Here is a 17,938-nt window from a genome sequence, read left to right on the forward strand (position 1 = left end):
TAATGCAGTAGTTTCTGCTGTCACAAAATGCGTGCTGCAAACTGTGTGTGACAGCTGGCAGCGCTAGAGTGCCTTCGCTGGCTTCTCCCACAGGCTTTGCGCGCTCCCAGCAGCTGAGCAGGCTCAGCCTCACAGCGGCAGCCTGAGCCAGTGGTGCTACAATGTATCCATCTTTGATTTCCGTGGTGCCAAGGGGCTGAGTGACACAAGTCTCAGGCTTGCAGTAGCGCTGAAGGAGCACGTGACGTCACGTCCTGAGTTATTACATTTTGTAAAGACTCTTAACTGCGGAGTAGCTCGACTTCTTGCTCAGCCTCACTGGTTTGCGGGCCCGGCCAGGGGCCCGGGCGTCATTGTGCTCAGCCAGCGCTGGCTCACCCCACACTGCTGTTCGCACCGCAGACCCTGTCCTGCCCTGCAGGGCTGCCCACGCTGGAGCAGGACAGGCCCAAGAGGTAATTTATTGGCCATGCCGCCCGTCTGTGAATTAATTCAGAGCAGCCCGGGCCGGTCGACTCGAGGACACTTGGTGAGGGAGAGTGCTGCATGATCGTGCGACCGCTGTGAGTGGGCCGGTGGTCACTGAGGGAGAGTCACGTTGCCACAGCCTGGGGGGTGCAAAAGAAGAACAGAACAAACTGTAAAAACCCCAATGCGGTAGAGACACATCCCCAGGAGGCGCATGGAGGGACGGGGTGCAGCTCTGTACAGTGACAGGTAGAACCGAACAGTCCTCATGGACGGAGCCGGATCCCAAGGAGAGGTCGCAGGAGTGTAAGCGAGGGGCTGCCGACTACACGCTCCACTGACTAAACCATTTCCGGCAGTTTTTCTCTTCACCTTCAAGTCGCCAAGTCAGTAACAATTCCCTATGGTGAAAAAATCTCCACTACCATCTCCCGACCTTCAAAGGGGATCTCACCATTTCCCTCTACAGAACTGGAACCATTCTCATACAGGTCACCGACTCGCACCTCACCACTTTTGACCGCCACTTCCCCACACTTCTCTCCTCGCTAACTCAACTGAGCCATCAAACCCTTTCTCTCCTATCCCCCACTACCCTCACTAATATCATGGAACCGATCCAATCTCCCTACCCTGAAGACCCTCTCCTCAACTCATGGACTTCCACCATCACTCACTACAATCACACTACCCCTATTATTACTCTCCGTCGCCAAACACCCACCATTTTCACATCTACTGATCACACCAGGAGCAACAAACTCACAACTAACAATCCCCTCAAGGCCAACCTTAAAAACTTGGTCACTAACCTCAGCCCTCCTGCGACTGAAATCTCCTCAGGCACTCCCCTCTCCACCCCGAGATTCTGAACCATCCCCCACAACCTTCCCCGACCACCTACACAGACCCTGTTCCCACGACCCTTACTTCCCCCTGGTCTATCGTCATTTCCAATCCAGAGGTCTCTCTCCCCCCTTCTACAACTCCACCATCCCCTTTCGCAGTCACACCCCCGCCCATACGCAACCCGCCTTCAACTCTATCCTCTCGGACATGCCCCGGAACTCTGATACCCACCCTTTCTTTAATTTCTCTTCCTCCTCACCTGGTCACTAGTCCCATTTCTCCTCCTCTGAACTCCTTGATTGGGAACATTTCAAACCCGGCTCCCTGCGTCCAACCTCTCGCCTCTCCTAATTCCAAGGACCTCACAGACTCGCCCCTCTCTACCCCTGATAATCGGAACCCTCCCTCACAATCTTCCCCTACCACCTACACTGTCCCTGTTCCCCCGACCCTTACTCCCCCCCTTTCTAACGACATTTCCAATCTAGTTGTGTCGCTCCCCCCTTCTACCACTGCATACTGCCCTTACGCTGTGGCACTCCCACATTCACAACCTGCCTCCACCGCCAATCTCTCTGACAATGCCCGGAACTCGGACGCCCGTCCCAGAATTTCTCTCCCTCCTCACTTGGACACAAGTCCCACTTCTCCTCCACCGAACTCCTCGAATATGAACATTACAATACTGACTCTCCACGTACAACCTCCCCCTCTTCTAATCCCAGGGACTCCATACAACCCCTGACCCCTGCTCAATCTCCCTCCATAGACCCAAGTCATCCTCGAGCCCTGCCCAAAATCTCAAACTTTCTCAGCTCACTAGCACAGCTACTGAACAGAATGGAGCAGAAAATTAACTCCCTTGCTGCCGATTTCCGTACTTAAAACAAGACCTTCTTAACAGGGCCAAGCCACCATGCTCCCTCCTCCGAGGTGTTCTGCTCCTACTACACTCAATACATCTCACATGGCCCCACAGAGCACCCCTCGACCCTCCAGCCCATCATCCAGCAAGGCCCTCAGTCCCAACAGGGATAGCCAACCTTTTTCAGTACCGAAACCTGATGAGCTCTACGACTCTCACCTCGCTTTGTACCAGAACTTAGCCCCTTTCCACATCCCTGTTACTATTAGCACTAACAGAATAGCGAATACTGTCCACTCGCCTAGACCCCCTGCTCAATACACCTCTATTCACCCAACTCCCCCCATCATCGAGGCTCCCCATCCTCTCTCTTGAATGCTCCTAAACTGCAGATCAGCAGTACAACATGCCACTGACATTGCTGAAACTCTTCTCGCTGAAGAAATTGACCGCCTTCCTCACAGAATCCTTGCTTAATGCCCACTCCACCCCCATTCTTGACATTCTCACCCCTCCAGGGTACAACATCATCAGACAAGGCAGGCCGATCAAAACTGGGGGAGGGACTAGCCATCATTCATAGAGATGGAATACAGATTACCAAACTCAAACCTGCAGAATACCTATCGCTTGAATACCTTGGTGTCGAACTCACTACCAAGGGCACACCACCCATCAAATTCCACACCATCTACCATCCTCCTGGAGAGCGTACCCTTTTCCCTGAAGAACTAACAGACCTAATAACACGATTCTCCTTGACCGACACCAAAGACGTATTCTTGGGTGACCTCAATATCCAATGGAACGACCCAGAAGACTCCACTGTCCTGAACTTCCAACCTTTTGGAAATATATAACCTCAAGCAACTCTGCAATAAACCAACTCACATCAAAGGTGCAACACTAGATGCGATCATAACCAACAATGATCTGATCTCCCTGAGAGAGATTTCTCCCATGACTGGTCTGACCACCACCTCATTCTGTTCAGGATTGACACATTTGCCAGCCTCCAACCTATTTTTGTTGTCAAACCTAAACTCTTGACCAGAAACATCAAAGAAATACCTTTATCCAAACTTGAAGCCAAGATTCATCCCCATCTTCAACTCCATCCCTCATCATGGACGGCTGATGACCTCACTTCACACTTTAACTCAAGAATGACAGAGGTTTTAGACCAAGTAGCTCCTCTCAAACTCAAACTGAGGAGAACCAAATCAAAAGCCTGGTTTAACGTAGAGCTGAATGATGAACGGCGTCAACTCAGACAAACGGAAGGGTCTTGGAGACAAAACCCCTCGTCCTTGCACCCAACTCATCTTAGATCTGCTCGGCGGTCATACAAAAACACACATCTTCAGTGAAAAGGCATCTTTTTTCTGCAGCCAACTATATCAGGCGAAAAACAGACCAAGAGAACTCTTCAGCATTGTTAAAAGCCAAACTAACTGCACTCCCTCAAGAAATCGAAGCCATCAATGAGCGATGTGAAGAAATTGCCTCCTTCTTCACTAATAAAGTCTCTAAAATTGATCAATCCTTCTTACAAACTGCTAACCCTCCTTCCCCCTTAACCTTACCCCCTTCAACCTCCCTTGACCACTTGGAAAGAGCTCTTAACAAGGACAATCAGACCTTCCTCCAGATAAAAAACTATGCGCATTGGTTCGACATTGAGCTAATGTCGGTAAGCAAGGTCTTCAATATAATTTCTAATCTAAAACCTTCCTCCCACACTATGGATCCCCTCCCTTCCACAATCATAAAAGAACTCAACCACACCATTTCCCCTTTCTGGACTAAAATCATCAACGCCTCTCTCTCCTCAGGCTGTGTCCCAGACTCCCTTCAACTAGGACAAAGCACACCCATTCTCAAGAAACCTGGGGCTGACCCTAATGATCTTAACAACCTCAGACCTATCTCTAACCTCCCATTCCTTGCAAAAACATAAGAGAAATGTGTTCTCCTTCAACTCAATAAACACATTGAACCTCCTCGACGCTTTTCAATCTGGTTTCAGAAAAGGCTGTAGCACGGAAACAGCTATGCTCAACGTCTCCGACGACATTCACAAGGCTGTAGACGAAGGTGATGTCTGCCTAATCATTATTATTGACCTATCTGCAGCATTCAACACAGTAAACCATCCAGCCACTCTGGAGACCCTGTCGAAACGTTGCAGCATAAATGGCACAGTTCTAAAATGGTTCACCTCCATCCTTCAACCCAGCTCGCAACAAATTAAAATTAACTCCTGTCTCTCAAAACCAACTAAAGTCACACTTGGGGTCCCGCAAGGCTTGATCATCTCCCCGTCCCTCTACAATCTCTTCACGGAGCCCCTCACAATCATATTGAAAAAAGCCGGAGTGAATTACCACCTTTACGCGGACGACACCTAAATCTATTTCAGGATCAAGTCTCCCAGCGACATCCAACTCCTCAATACCACCCTAACCGAGATCCAAACTTGGTTCTACGTTAACCACTTAAAGCTCAACCTAGACAAAACTGAACTAATCCTATTCTCTCCAAACAGTAACCACTGTCCAATCCAAGAGTGGTTAAACAATCTGGTTGCCCTAAAGTGCCCCCTTACCCTATCCGACTCAGTTAAGTCTCTAGGCATCACCCTTGACAAGAACTTATCAATGGAGGCCCACATCAAAAACTCTGCAAAAAGTGCTTTTTTCTCTTTAAAACACCTCATGAAACTGAAACCTTTTCTACCCCACGATGACCTCAAGACAGTAGTCCAATCCCTAGTTCTCTCTAAAATCGACTATGGGAACGCCATCCTTACAGGGACTCCAAAAGCTCACCTAGCCCTTCTAAGGGCAGTGCTGAACATGTCCGCTCGACTCGTATCTGGAGTTAAAAGATTTGAACACATCACTCCAGCTCTCTACTGCCTCAATTGGCTTCCCATGGAAGGGAGATGTATCTATAAATTGGCCTGCATCACACACAAATCCCATCACTCTCCTGTCCCCAACTACCTGAATAACAAACTGATAAGAGCAGGTCAATCCAGAACGTTGAGAAGCTCAACTCACTCCTTCTTATTCCTCCGAAACTAAAAAAGAAAACCACCCAATACTGATCGGTTTCTGGCAACGCGCCCAGGATATGGAACGCTCTCCCTGGAGTCCTCAGATGCAACCCCTCCTTCTCCTGTTTTAAAAGGGACCTGAAACTCCATCTCCTAACAAATACGTTCATGACCAACATCAACTTACCTAGACTTCTATATCCGAGCTGTCTCCTCTCTCTCTGGACATCCAAGGATAGTGGGCGACCGGACTATGTAATTCTCACCTTTTTCTTTTTATTGCGTTATCCCCCTCCGCTGCACAGCATATTGTTCCCATGCTGTATTTTTTTCTTTGATTTGCTTCCTTACTGCCGGCCTACTATGTAATGCTATGTCCTTCTGCTGTTTACTGTGTGTGTAAATTGCTCTGATACCTAAGGGTCAAGCTAGCGCTATATAAAACTTTAAAAATAAAAATAAATTTTAAAAATACATTGTTATCAGCAATTTGACCTCCTTTACCAGTCAGGTAAGCCAGAAATCTGACTGCTGTATGATCCGCTATTCTCTTTGTGAAATATTTGGTTGTATTGCTTGTAAACAATGTCTTTTTGTGACTTTTTTTTAGCATTGACTGGTAACTAGTAAAAATTAGCCTAGGGAGTGCTGCATGACAATTAAACAATGGATTGTGTTACGGGGACTGTGCAATCAATAGTCACGCTGCTGCTTAAAGCATGTTGTCACTTTTCACTAGTACCACCACAAGGTGACATTCATTTGTAAGCCTTTTACACGGTTTCCGGTCTCTCTATGTATCTTTAAGTTTTGGTTTCTGTCTTTCTCCCCATGTGTAATTGTCAGTGCCAATTCACCCATACCTTTATGTCCCATGTATGTGTCTCGACGTGTGGTGCGAGTTCCCTGTGCCTTTCTACCCTGTGTCTGCATTAAGTTGTAGTGGCAGTCTGCCCATGTCTATCTCTCTAAATTCCAGTGTGTAAATAAGCATCTATTATAGTATGTGTCCCCCAGTGTCAGTCAATCCATGTCTTTCTGCCTCCTTGTCTCTCAGTTGGAGTGTGCACAGTAGCGTTGCCTACGGGCCTTTCACAGCCTGCAGAAACCCTCATTCAAACTTGACTGACGTCCAACTCACACAGTGCAGTGATGTCTGCCAGACATTTCATCCCCTGCAACAGAGGGAAGCAGGGGGTTTCTGAGGAGCTAGTATAGTGTCTCATTGCACAAATGGTTGTAATTTGTGATATTTATGTTTCCCTCACCTTCATTGCTTCATTATGCTCACGAGAAAGTGTCACTCATATTCTTTGAAATGTCACTCATAATAACACTGAAATTTTAAAAATGTCACACATGGAATTCTGAAACCTCGGCAGCTATGTGCAACATGGCTAAAACACTTTAGCATAGCAAATAGCTTTTGCATAGGTGAGACCATTTTGCTTTGCCAATGGCAGTTTCATTAAACCACCAGTAAATCCAACCATTGCCAGAGTTCATTAAGTGGCCAACAACAAATCCGCTCTCAGTCTCACATCAGAGACAAGCTTTACAACACTCGGTGAGCCACAGTCTTTCCTTCCGCAACAACGGTCCTGAGTAAAGGGAAAACACAATACCTGTGCAATCGTGAAGTTGTTCTCGACCCTCCAGATCGTGGATACTAATATTTTTTTCACACTCCACAAGAATTTGTGTAGCTCCTCACTTGCCAAAACTCCCGAAGTATTCGCGGGTTGAAGCGTCAAGAAAGAGATCCCAAATTTTAGTTTTGGTTTACATCATGATTCAAACCATTCAAGCCGCGCATCCTTAACTACAGCCACGCCTCTTGGAGAGGCTTCTTAGTTACGCATAGTTGGCCGCGCCCCTATTGGAGAACTCCCCGCCCCGTTTTCATCTTACTTAAAGCATTTAATTTATTTTTTAATAAAGTCAGAACCTACAGCTAACGGATTCGCATAGGCAAGTAAGCAGAGTTGTAATACAGTCGTAAAAGACTCGGATGAGGTGTAATTCACTCTCTTCGAAATAGAGACACAGATGAAGACGTGTAGGTAACACGTTTTAGATGGCCACCTAGGTGCCTCTTGCACAGAAACAACAAGAAAGGGAGCCTGCTGTCAGCTCAGCTTTTGAGCTTACAACGAATAACGTTTGTCCTTAATTGGAGTACTTCCGGGTCGCATTGTCACGACCAATCCCATAGCTGAACATATTTCCGTAGTTGTCTGAGAGTGGGAGGGACTCAAAACGTGTAAGGTGATCGAGGAGTGGTTTAAAGGTGTCACCTCGGCCAATCCTCATGCGTGACACATAATTCTGCAATGGTCATTGGCTGTGGTGCCCGCACGTGCCCTTGCGGAGAATAAACACTGTCCGAGTAGTCCTCCACTGGCTTGGGGGATGCTTTTGTAATTTGGAATCAGCTGGACGGTGATGTAAGGTAAGTTAGAGTCAGTCATGGACCCGACAGTAAACTTGAATCTGAAGCTGACAGTCTTTAATGCCCTATACAGACCAGCTGGCCCCTCCTACAATTCCAGGAGCTAGGGAGGAAAGAGGGCTAATGTAGGATGAAAACAGGGAAATTGGAGAGATGGTTCTAATCCAGCAGTTCTTTCGGTGGTATGGTTGGCGGACGCATACATTCACGACTGACAGCAGGCTCCGGGTGCAGGTCCTTCCGGTTCATGCCTTCAGTGTTGCCAAAGTTTCTGTTTTCAGTCGGGTTGCAGATTGGCAGGCAACACAACTGGATATGAGATGGAGCCACTAAAAGGCTTATATTGTAGTTTTACCAGTTAATGACTTTGATGTGTGCTTTGATACTTGCCACTGGTTGTATTTGACTGTGCTGTATTAGGCACCTTTTATCATTTCACCTGTTAGGGCATTACAAATGAGATGGCCAACTAGTGTGGACTTGAAACATCTGGGGAAAATCCCAAAATACGTTTAGCGTATGTTTGAGGAGGTTTACACGCCAACGGAAGAGTGTTCGATTCTTAAGTGGCGAATACTAAGGTGACTGACTATAAAGCTATCATTACCAATTAACCGGAATAGTGGTCCCTCTATTAAAAAAATTATAAAAAGAAAAACAACAACAAAAATCTCCTAACTATAGTTTGTTTTAGTGGACTAGTAGGCTAGTGGACAAATAATGTTTATCTAGAAGCTGATGCCCAATTCTTTGCAGTTTCTCCTCCAAAGTGTCAAACATACCTATTGCCTTCAAACCGTGTCTCTGGTAAAGTAAAACGTGACGTTGTAGTGCTAAGGATATGGCCGCTATGTTCTGTACAAAGAGTTCTTAATTTCTGAGCCCTTCGAAGAAAAGAACGTTCGGTGAAACAAAAGTGTAAGATTACTCATGGCTATTGCCACGCCCCCTTGGCTGCACACACCCTCTATGAGCTTTTAAATTGATTAACTGTCTTAGTTACTGTCACTTTCCTGGCATTGACAATGTACGAATTGAGTTCGATAAAAAAAAATATCATGCTGATAATGTAGGCTGCGTTTTGAAGTGTTTTTTTGGTTGTTTTTTTGACTCTGTCCAAATGTTCTCTCTTTTTTTTTCTTTTTTTTACTGCACTTAATCAGGAACACAAGCAATACAAATAGAGCAAGTGATGGTGTCATGGAGAAATGCCCTACCAGGATGAACATAAACTTTAATTTATATCCAACTGTATAATGGTTATCTTATATTTGCTGAATATGCCACACACACATAATTTTAGGTCTTGTTGATGCAGGTTACCATTTATATTAGTCTTAACAGCAATGCTTCTGCTTGCCTGTTTCCCATAAACATGCTCTGCGTTTCAGATCACAAATTCCTAAAAATATGCTTTCAAAAATATTGTGAATATAAGTGAGTGAATGGTAACAGTACAGCTGTGTGCCGTAGAAAGTAATCTAAACCTACTTTATTTATACATATATTAAAAAAAAAAAAAAATATATATATATATATATATATATATATATATTTTGCAATTTTGTGTTCACATTTGTTTTTTTAGTGTTTTCTGTGACAATGTCTTATTTTGTACTTTTGATTTTAAAATGGTTTTGGAGTATTCACTGAACAAATCTCATTAATAGGAAATTTGTGAGTGCACTTTGTGGCCAGTATGCTTTAGTCCGTACGCAAGGCTTACTCCAAATAATTTATGTGTAAATAACACTTAAGATTAAAATATAACACATTTACTGAAAGAAAAAGCTTTGTGGGTCATGCAAGACAATCTACAACATTTTCTTATGTACTAATAAGGTTTAATGGAATTACTTGGGTCAGACTAAAGAATATGTAGAAAGATAAAGTAAGTTCTAATAATATTGTACTGTCTTTTGATCAACCTGACCCTTTTTATTTGTGATTTATAAGATACTACATGTCGCTTGCAGGAGTCAAATTTCCAAGAGGGGATCTGGGGATGGCAAATTGGTCGTTTTAAAAAACAGGATGGCGAGTGCTGGTATTTAAAGAGTTCTGGTGTGATCAGCAGAATCCTGAAGGAATAAGGAATCATTCCTGTTCCTGAAGTGGAAGTTGGAGTCATTGAATACGAAAGATTTGAATAGTATGTAAATTACTTGGTCCTTTCACAAAATGAGCAGGCTACTGTGAAGACAGGAGATCACGTCTGCTTCATTCTAAAGGCGTAGCAGATGATTAGGGTGAAACATCGGGGAAGGCCTGTTAGTAGAGTATGATATTAAACTCAATACTAACTTTGGAAATGATTTAGTCCTGCCAAAATGTGAGCAAGTTACAGTAAAGACAGGAAATGATACTCCCTTCATGCTAAAGATGTGTCAGAAGATTATGGTGAAACATCGTAAAACGCCAGTTGAAAAAGTATGACATTCGGCTCTCTTCTCACTTTGATATGATTTTGCAGCTGTCTGCAGGGGTGTAAAATTTAATACAATATCTACCTGTCCTCTGGACAGGTTGATTCATAAATCTACTTGTCCTGTAACAAAATCCACTTTTCCCTTTGGTGCCATGTAGTGCGATGGCAAATTATGGCAGCAATCTCATCATATAAGAGCTCTGATTATAGCTTCTCTGATTATGCCAGAGCTCATACCATAGGGTTTGAATACTAGCAGTCTATTTATTTTCCACTTTTCCGCAGATCTACATGTGGGGACTGAAGGTAGCCCTAAGCAATAGTTCCCCAGTGGAATGCCCTTAGAGCTCGTCTCTAATATTTTCCCATACAGAGAAAGGTTGAACATTTCCTTTTAACAAGGGCAGAAGTAAAACTTCTTCCAGGGTTGGGGAAAAAAAGTAGGGCTCGAAAAATCATAAAATTGGTACTTGACCTAACTGTAAGGCCCTTGACCTCTGTCTCTGAAAGCCCTTGACATCTGTCTCTGAAAGCTGAGCAAATGTGATCAGTTAACAAGATTTAAAGGCATTTTTATTGCTTATTGCTCACAATGAAGATGCCTTTAATTCTTGCTATCTTGTAACATTTGCTCTGCTTTCAGAGACAGAGGTCAAAAGTCAGTTTGTCTTCCTACTCGCCAGAAAAGGCGAGTATGCCCTAAAAATAACTTGCCCTAATTAAATCTGGTTCGCAAATGCGGGCAGGTGGATTTTTCGAGCCTTGAAAAGTGATGGGTGAGAAAGTGAACTTGTTTACGCTCAACAGATTTTCGCATGAGCAAATATATACATGCATATTTACTCTTGCTAAAATGCAGTTCAGAAATATTTTCTAGGAGTAAGATTTCCTGACCTACTTCTGTAAATTCTTGTGAATTCATGAAAGCCGTAAATCTGTACTAATGCAAGGACATACCATGCATTAGTGCACTTTTGTGACTTTCATTAAGAAAAAGGCCCCTATTTAGGTATGGCGGTAACCAAGACCTTTTGTTTTCATTAACATTCTTTCTCTCTGTACCAGCTGGTTTCACTGTGAGTGACAGCATTCTGTTCTTTCACAAGGAGCATATCTGCACCCAAAGTAGTTTTGTTCTGTGCCAGGAACTACTGTGGCAACATGTGGTTTTTGAGACCAAAAACATTTTTGCTTTTGCCTGTGTTTGTTATAATGAGGAGGGCCCGCCAAGTTCCACAAAAATAAAGTCTTTAAAAAACCATGTCAAAACTAGACGTGCAATGACAAAACCAAATAGCTGACCACCAATGTCATACCTGTTGACTTTGCCAGTGCTTGTTTATTTTCATGTTTCCTATGCATAGGTTGAAACTGGTTACACTGATTTTCCATTATTTGGCAATACTAGCATGCATCAACACATTTTCCTAAATGATGCTTCAAAGAAATTGCACCTAAAATTGAACAGTAGTTCAGCAAAACGTTTTTTTTTTCTAGTTGCATTTTTTAATAAACATTTTTATGTTGAAATCAAATAATCATCAATCTAGCTTTCAAGCTTTTACCTATAATTTGCATCTAACCAGAGAACATCCTGGAATCTTTATACAAAGGCTCATATTGTTAAGATTTGTAAACGTGTTTACACATTTTTATACTGGAACCACTGTTGGTTGTGCAGTCTGAACTTAAATTCCCTTTTAGCGCTCACCCTAATAATAAAGGCTTTGTATTTATGAACCATAAATACAAGTTCGAACAGCATTAAAATATGGACACCAATATAACCTGAACTACAGGCAATGTCCTTCCCTGATCCATAATGTGGTACTGTAATCTGGCAGCCTAAGGGTTTGTGCTGTAGGGGGATAGGCCTACTTGTCCCAAGGACAAAATAAACATGAAATGGTGTTGCCCTTGACTGTAAACTTTACGTCTTGGGCATCGGGCTATAGGAATTCTACACCCCTGTGTCTGAGAACAGGAGTCTGATTGTTCCAAGTTTCAGGTCCTCAGATGTTCAGAGTTCTGTGACCTTTTGTTACAGGGAGCCGTCATAATCTTAACCCTGTTGTCAAATGAAAATTGCAGGAGTTGAGTGGTCTTATTATTAGCTAAAAGCTGTTGGATATCTCGGGCCTCAAACCAGTATGTTCTGAATGTTACAAAGCATCTTGAAGGTTACTTAAGTTTAATGGGTAGCCAGTGTAGGCTGTGGAGAGTTGACTCTATGAGCTTTGATATTTTTTAAAGAAGTCTTGCCAATTGTTAAACTGATTGAATTTGTTGAATGATTTTTTTTCTGGAGTGATATGTATGTCCAATTGCATTAGTTGAGACATATGCACCAGGTCCACTCTGGGAAGCTTAAGTTTAGGTTTTACTTTGCCGTACGCATTCAATCAATCAATCAATCGTTTCATTTGTAAAGCGTGCTACATACCCGTGAGGGTCTCAAGGCGCTGAGGGGTGGGGGGTGCGCTACTGTTCAAAGAACCAGGTCTTGAGGAGTCTTCTGAAGGTCAGAAGGTCTTGGGTCTTTTGTAGGCAGGTGGGGATGGTGTTCCATGTCTTGGCGGCGAGGTGGGAGAATGATCTGCTGCCCGTGGTCTGTCTTCGGATGCGGGGGACAGTGGCCAGGGCGTGGTCGGCGGAGCGGAGCTGGCGGGTCGGGGTGTAAAAGCTGAGACGGCTGTTGAGGTACGCTGGTCCGGTGTTGTGGAATGCTTTGTGTGCGTGGGTGAGGAGCTTGAAGGTTATCCTTTTGTTGACAGGGAGCCAGTGCAGGTCGCTCAGGTAGGGTGTGATGTGGCTGCGGCGAGGGATGTCGAGGATCAGGCGTGCAGAGGCATTCTGGATGCGTTGGAGCCATTTCAGGAGTTTGGTCGGAGCTCCTGCGTAGAGGGCGTTTCTGTAGTTCAGTCTGCTGCTGACGAGGGCCTGGGTGACTGTCCTTCTCGTTTCGGTGGGGATCCACTTGTAGATCCTGCGGAGTGTGTTGAAGCAGGAGGAAGAGACGGTGTTGACCTGCTTCGTCATGGAGAGGGTGGAGTCGAGGATGACCCCTAGGTTGCGTGCATTTGTCTGTGGTTGTTGGCGCTGTTCCAAGTGCGGTCGGCCACCAATAGTCGTCCCAGGCAGAAGGGGTGGATCCGAGGATGAGGACCTCCGTCTTGTCATAGTTCAGTTTCAGTCATCTGTTTCTCATCCAGTGGGCGACGTCCTTCATTCCTTCTTGGAGGTTGGTTTTGGCGGTGTAGGGGTCCTTGGTGAGGGAGAGGATCAGGTGGGTGTCATCGGCGTAAGAGACTATGTTGAGGTCGCGCAGACGGGTGACGTGGGCTAGCGGTGCCATGTAGATGTTGAACAGCTGAGGGATGAGCCCTGGGTACGCCGCAGATGATCTTGGTGGTTTCGGAGCGGAAAAGGGAGAGGCGGACGCTCTGTGTCCTGCTGGAGAGGAAAGAGGTGGTCCAGTCCAGGGCCTTCTCTTGGATCCCAGCGTCATGGAGGCGTGTTCGTAGTGTGCGGTGTCAGACTGTGTCGAAGGCAGCTGACCGGTCCAGGAGGATGAGGGCCACGGTTTCTCCGTTGTCTAGTAGGGTCCTGATGTCGTCGGTGGCTGCGATGAGGGCGTTTTCGGTGCTGTGGTTGCTGCGGAACCCGGTCTGGGATGATTCCAGGACGCTGTTCTCCTCAAGGAAGCTGGTCAGTTGTTTGTTGACGGCCTTCTCGATGACCTTCGCCGGGAACGGGAGAAGGGAAATGGATTGGAAGTTCTTGAGATCCTTGGGGTCCGCCTTGGGTTTCTTGAGTAAGGCGTTGATCTCAGCGGGCTTCCAGCTCTCCGGGAAGGTTGCTTTTCTCGAAGGAGATGTTGATGGTTTTCCAGCGAAGAAAGTGATAGGTGAAAGTGCATTTCAGGTTACTACATTCACTTGAATAAATGAAAGTTTATGGTAAAAAAAGTTACTCCTAGATTATTTTCTTTACACACAGGCAGATGGTTCATCCATTGATTTGGGCCATTGAGAAGGCAAATGTCTTGGATCATGTTTACCAACCAAGTAAGCCATTGATTAGTTTTGATACAGAAAAGTGGGTGGTGACGAACAGAGTGTCTGAATTAAGCAGGCCACTCTTACCCAGTCCAAAGATCAGGGCTTGATCCATCACCGTTATTTATTTCACTGCACCATCCCAGCTCAGAACCTGGCTATATGCAAATCAGTCTGTCCCTGGCCCAGTGCATCATGGGAACAGGGCAGACTAAACTACCAAGCTAATTCTTCACCAGAAAGGAGACAAGCTACCGGGGACCGGTTTCTGGCATTTCAGCCGTCTTCGGCCTGGCTTGCTTGAATCCTGATGGTGCAGTGAGAAAGGGACTCATGTCTGAGTATACCCTGCCACACCTATAGTGGCCAAAAACGATACAGAAAAGGGGTTCATCACCACCCCCTTTTCTGAATCATTTTTGTCCACCATAAGCGTGGAAGGGTATACTCAGATGTGAGTCCCTTGCTCATTGCACCATCCGGATTCAAGCAAGCCGGGCCGAAGACGGCTGAAATGCCAGAAACCGGTCCCCGGTAGCTTGTTTCCTTCCCAGTATAAGAATTGGCTTGGTAGTTTGGTCTGCCCTGTTCCCATGTGTGGTAAATAAAATTACCGTATCATTTTTCCATATAATTATAAGTCAAAAGGATAGCTCAATCAAATGAGAGGCAGAGTCCGTGGTATCTGAGTCATACGGGCTTTAATGAAATGCCTCGAGGTATGGGACATCGAGTTCCATCACCACTAAGGTTCAGGAAGGGACATTCAACATTTTATTAACATCGCACATTATATATAGTAAAACAGTACACTTGAAGTGAATACAGTAGGCGTAACAGGTGAAAAGAGAGAGATAAGAACACATGTGCGTAACAGGAGGCGTGTAAGAAGGCGTGCATTTGACATGTCAGAGAAATGTCACATGAAACGTCACAAGTGGGTGGATGCATAGAGAAAGTTTGCAGGATCAGCAGAAACCTATGACCTGGATGCGCGCGCAACTGAATATGACGTGTAACTAGGGAAAGCTGTGTGCTTTGACTTTTGCACCAGTAGAGGAGACTAATGTCTGGGGTGTCAAAACGACCTGTACCTATAGCATATCTGATATCTCATGTTTGGAGGATGTAGTGTCTGAAGTAAAAGGTTTCTCGGGCAGGGGCCGTTCATCACTGAATGCTAGTGCGTGCATATGGATCTTCATGTAGAGTGCGGGGGCCATGGGCCTACCATGGTAACGGGAGCAGTAAATTACTTGCATGGAGACAGGAAGGCAGGGCCCTTTGCTCTGCAGCCGGGAATATGTTTACCTATTTCACTAGACTGGAATGTGTTTTCGAGGAGGCTGAGCAGATAACTTGTAGGTAAAACATCGTCTTGGCAAGCAGACCAGGCCGAGCCGGGCACCGCTCGTCTGAGCAGGAAGTAAGGCAGAGGTCAGGGATGCATACCTAAACGGCAGCTTTCAGAGGCAGAAAAGAACTTGGAGCCTCGATTAAGGGTCTGGCTCGACTGGGCCAGAAAACATGGAGAAAACGTGAAAGTGCACCATGTAAAGACGTTGGCACCATAGGCCTAGAAGCCTAATTAACGTGTTTTTCTTGGAGAACTGTATAACTGACATGTTAACGTTGGACGCAAATGTATTTGCGTCTTTCTAGCATGAACAGGAAAGAAGTTACACGACATACAAGGAACATGGGTGCATGGATAGGGTGTGAGTGGGGGACACATTGGCTATCTGAAAATTTCTATTACCTCACATGATGCACTGGGCCAGGGTCAGACTAATTTGCATATAGCCAAGTTCTGAGCTGGGATGGTGCAGTGAGCTAAAAAACGGTGATGGATCAAGCCCTGATCTTTGGACTGGGTAAGAGTGGTCTGCTTAATTCAGACACTCTGTTCATCACCACCCCCTTTTCTGAATCATTTTTGTCCACCATAAGCGTGGAAGGGTATACTCAGATGTGAGTCCCTTGCTCATTGCACCATCAGGATTCAAGCAAGCCGGGCCGAAGATGGCTGAAATGCCAGAAACCGGTCCCCGGTAGCTTGTTTCCTTCCCAGTATAAGAATTGGCTTGGTAGTTTGGTCTGCCCTGTTCCCATGATGCACTGGGCCAGGGTCAGACTAATTTGCATATAGCCAAGTTCTGAGCTGGGATGGTGCAGTGAGCTAAAAAACGGTAATGGATCAAGCCCTGATCTTTGGACTGGGTAAGAGTGGTCTGCTTAATTCAGACACTCTGTTCATCACCACCCGCTTTTCTGAATCATTGATTAGTTTTGAGTCATTGAGTTACAGAAACAAAGTACTTTTTCTCATACATACCAGAATCCCAGAAATGAAGCATGCAGTGATATCTGTTTGATTGTCACAGTTTTCTGCTAGACAAATTGGAATTTGTGTGTTGTTGGCATAACTTTTGGATCGTATCTCAAACGTATCAAGGAAATTAACTAGCAGAAGTTCATAGCCATTAAGAAAACATGAGGATGATTTAAGATCCATGGTGAACACCGTAAGAAGTGTTTTGAGTGTTCAGTGTATATTTCTCCGTTCTTATTTGTGGATTGTAGTTGTGGTGAAAGGATGTAATCCAGGCTAATTCCAGATTTAAATGATATTGTCAACAAGAGTGGTTGTTATTGGAATTTTACATGCATTTTATGGTAAAGCAAAGGCACAATCGCAACAATTAAACTGCGATAGGGTGTAGATAGAGCGAGCCATATAAAGGAGTCTCATATATATCCAGTAGTTTTTGTTATACTCAATATATATTTGTCAGACATGCATAGAAAATGCACAATGTTTCCCAAGTGAAACGGATCCAAACCTGTGCAAAAAAATAATACAGTGATCTCATTATGCAACTAAGGCAAAAAAGGAAGAAAAAGGTTTCCAAAGTTTTAAACAAATCAACTAAACACGTATGCACATGTTTATCAATCAACCCTTTTATGAATCAAAGGGTCGATATAAGGTTCATTTGGCACTGTCGACAACGTTTTGACCCTGTTTAGGGTATGGGGGTCGCATCAGGACCGTAAAATTAAAGGGACACCTTTGAAAACAAAATAAATAGAGAGACTCCTTAGTGAAAGAGGATAGAGAAAAGCCAATGGGCACGGGTAAAGGCAAGACGGTGTGCCTACCTGATGTTATTGAAGGAAATTCAAGGTAATGCAATCCAGCACACTTGTTTACAAGAGTAAAGGTATTTACACAGAGAACCAGTTGGGAACTGCGTGTATAGGAAGATGGGCATAAGAAACAGTAATTGAGTGAATCACATCAAGGATTAGTATTGCGGCTTAACAATTAGCCTGTGCCCAACCTCGTAGACTTACCTCCGGATAGAGGGAATCTTGTAGTAGATATGATTCATGGGCTCAACTGACTAAAGAAGCCCCACGGTCCAAAGTAGGATAACAAAGCACTTCTCAATGGGAAGAATACAGAGGAAGGCTCCAGCTTCGGCGTATACCACAGAAGCTGACTGCGAGAGACGCGGCGTTTCCTTAACCAAATAGGGGCGAGTGGTGAAAATGAGGCATGGGATGCACACGTTCCCACATATGGTGGGCAAAAGAGGGCGGGTTTTGGCCCATTGTTATGGGGATTGATGCCCTAATGAGGAAAACCATAAACAGTGTATGCCACATAGAAAACATAATGAATGTTACAATGAGGGCCGCATTTAAAGCAAGATTCCAAAGTAAATGGAGATGAATTTAATTGGCATAATCA

At 44.8% G+C, this 17,938-nt stretch overlaps 2 protein-coding genes across 4 annotated transcripts in view; one reads left to right on the plus strand and one right to left on the minus strand.

Annotated features, from left to right (window-relative positions):
* Nucleotides 1-7,141, minus strand: part of PIH1D2 (PIH1 domain containing 2) — a 198,227-nt gene extending 191,086 nt beyond the window's left edge. Inside the window, exon 1 of the mRNA XM_086957185.1 lies at nt 6,869-7,141. The gene's annotated coding sequence lies outside the window, so the exon portion shown is untranslated. The remainder of the gene's footprint in view (nt 1-6,868) is intronic.
* A 417-nt stretch (nt 7,142-7,558) lies between these two features.
* The window catches only part of NKAPD1 (NKAP domain containing 1), a 172,646-nt gene continuing 162,266 nt past the window's right edge, over nt 7,559-17,938 (plus strand). The window contains exon 1 of one of the 3 annotated variants that reach the window (XM_086957186.1): nt 7,559-7,695. The gene's annotated coding sequence lies outside the window, so the exon portion shown is untranslated. The remainder of the gene's footprint in view (nt 7,696-17,938) is intronic. The other 2 variants (XM_086957188.1, XM_086957187.1) reach the window with 2 other exon arrangements.

The sequence above is a fragment of the Lissotriton vulgaris genome, chromosome 2_1 (genome assembly GCF_964263255.1).
Source record: "Lissotriton vulgaris chromosome 2_1, aLisVul1.2, whole genome shotgun sequence".
Taxonomy (NCBI): Eukaryota; Metazoa; Chordata; class Amphibia; order Caudata; family Salamandridae; genus Lissotriton; species Lissotriton vulgaris.